This window comes from Branchiostoma belcheri, unplaced genomic scaffold, assembly GCF_001625305.1.
Source record: "Branchiostoma belcheri isolate BF01 breed outbred unplaced genomic scaffold, Haploidv18h27 scaffold278, whole genome shotgun sequence".
In the NCBI taxonomy this organism is placed as follows: domain Eukaryota; kingdom Metazoa; phylum Chordata; class Leptocardii; order Amphioxiformes; family Branchiostomatidae; genus Branchiostoma; species Branchiostoma belcheri.
Genome location: NW_017803885.1, coordinates 326 through 3,239, shown reverse-complemented (window position 1 = coordinate 3,239; position 2,914 = coordinate 326).

The window sequence follows — 2,914 nt, the reverse complement described above, 5'->3', positions numbered from 1 at the left end:
GAGCCGGAGAACAGCCGCATTGGGCGCCGATAATGTAAAGTATTGGTTGACGTCAGACCTCGTGGACCAGCGAAGAGCGCATTAGGCGCTAATAATGTAGGGTTAGGCCTCAGTAATGTAAGGTGTTGGTTCTCGTCACCCCCCGCCAGACGAACGCGCCGCCCGCCGCCCGGATAGACTGTCACGTCCCCCGTCAATTAACTTCAGCGCCTTCCGATAGCGGCTCCGGTAATGTAAAGGATTGGTTCTCGTCATACCTCATGGACCAGCGAAGAGCAGCATTAGGCGCCAATAATGTAAGGTGTTGGTTCTCATCACCCCCCGCCAGACTAGCCCGCCGCCAGGATAGACTGTCACGCCCCCCGTCAACTTCAGCGGCTTCCGAGGCGGAGAACAGTCGCGGCAGGCTGCAACAAGGTAAGATGTTGGTTCTCATCACCCATAGGAGAAGTGAGCAGCCTCACGAACCAGGGAACGTGTTGTAACAATGTGGTTCACCCATCGGACGAACCAGGGACTAGCTGAGTTAGACCTCAGTAACTGTAAGGTGTTGGTCAACCTCACCACCTACCGACCGCAGGCCGCACCAAAAGTAGGGTAGTAAAACTATTGGTCCACATCACCTCCAAGACTGGAGAAATGCTGCGTTAGGCCTCAATAATGTAATGCGTTGGTCAACATCACAGCCCGACGGACCGGCGAACAGCCGAAATTTAGTATGTAGCACCAACCTTACCACCTCGCGAACAAACGAACGGTATCGTGAAGTCACGCCAAGGTTTGTATGTCATTTTATGCCACTACTGCTTGCAATTAACTTCTGCCTTGTCCCCCAACGACCAGGAGGTCAATTTCCGTTTAAAACTTAACCAACAACCATGTACTATTTTGGGAACGTACTCGTACCAGTGCGAAATCGGCACATTTTGGTACTTACAGTTAAATACAAGCCTTTCTCTTCTTAGTTTTTAATGACTTTATAGCTCCTTTGGTAGTGGTAGAATCTCAGGATGCCTGTTTGTATTCTATTTCGCCTGTCTGCTCTAGCCTCTACCAGGCTTCTGGAAGCGGAAAGAGTTGGGTGCGGCAAACTGTACTGTCTAGCGGACGAACTCCCTCGGCATGTTATCTCTCTATTTGGCCGATTTCTACTCTTTCCAGCCGCCTCCTGAAGCCTGGTAGAGGCTAGGTATGCTCCACTGTAATATAAATTCCCTAGGAAAAACTCCGAGAGCCGCGAAATGAGTAGCCTGTGTATACAAGCTCTCGGCCGGAGGTTAATGACCCCCACCCCAAGGGGGGCGGCAACCTAGGGCGGCGGCCGCCAGGAGCGCGATTTAGTCAGGCTACGAAATGAGATGAGAAATGAGCTTGTGTCGGGGTGAAGCGCGCGGCGACAACTCGGCGACACGACCGGAAAGTGGGAGCGTCACAAGCTGCATTCTACATTTCTCATCCAGATCTCACCAGTCGCTCGATTCACTACTCTAAATGCAAAGTTTCGGGTTTAAATCTTGGCTTATTTTTGGCGTGTTTCTAGCTTTTTGTCATCGGGGTGTCTTTTTTGCATTGGAATATTTTTTACGTTGGCGTAAGGAAGGAAGAAAGGAAACCCCGATAAAAAGCCTAAAAACTCACGAGCTGCATTTTGCATTTCTCATCCAGTTTCTCCTTCGCTTCACCACGTCTCTACAACAAGTCAATAATCCGAGATCCAAGATAGATCAAGAAAGAGGGCCTGCATGGGGGTGGGTAGCCTCCACCAGGCCTTTCTACGGGAATACGGATCATAGAATTCGGCAAAAAGAGAGTAAAATTGGCCAAGGGAGTCCGGCCGCGGGGAGGTAGTTTCTTTTCTGCCAATCAACCAAATTTACCAGATGTGGCCCCCTAAGCTGGCGGAGCGACGTAATTAGTGACGAGTCTGATTTTGGACGGGCTGACAGAAAACGGTGATAGAATAGGGTTACAAGTTACAATTTTCTCACTGACAAACCTGTGATCGGGATGCATTTTTCCTTCTCATCCACGAACCAAGAAACAAACTTGTTGTGGCCCACCTTCAGGCCGCCGAGGCGGCGTACTTTAGCGACGAGCCTGATTGGATAACCTGTTATGAAGCAAGTGGTTAGAAGGTCACAATTTTCCCTAATAAACCTCAGATCGGGATGCATTTTCCCCTTACATCCACAAACCAAGAAACAGACTTGTTGCAGCCCCCCTTGGACCGTCGAGGCGGCGTAATTTTGTGGCAAGCCTGATATTTCATGATTTTATGTTCTGTCTGACAGAAAAGGGTGGTAGAACAGGGTTACAAGTTATAATTTTCCATATAAACCTCTGCGTGACAGGGATTTTCCCCGTCGAATCCACAAACCAAGAAAAAAACTTGTTGTAGCCCCCCTTAGACCGTCGAGGCGGCGTAATTTAGCGACGAGATTGATTGGACCGCGCCGGCTGTAATAAGAATAAAGCAAGTGCTCCTTGTTAGTCTGAGAGAAATTTTGTCTTCCTCCACGAACCAAGAAACAGACTTGGTATAGCCCACCTTTAGGCCGTCGATGAGGCGTAATTTAGCGGCATGTCGGTTACAATTTTCCAAATAAACCTCAGATTGGGATGCATATTTCATTCTCATCCACAAAACCATGGAGGTAGAAAAAAGAGACCTCCATGACAAAATCAAGGAGGAAAACCAAGAAACGAACTTCGCATGGCCCCCCTTCAGGCCGTCGAGGCGGCGTAATTTAGCGGCGAGCCTGATTTTGGACTGGCTGACAGAAAACTGTTGTAGAAAAAGAGGGTTACAAGTTACAATTTTCCCCCAATAAACGTCTACTTGGAGTGTATTTTTACCATCTCATCCACTAACAAAGTAACGAACATGTTGTCGCTGACAGAAAATGGTTGACAA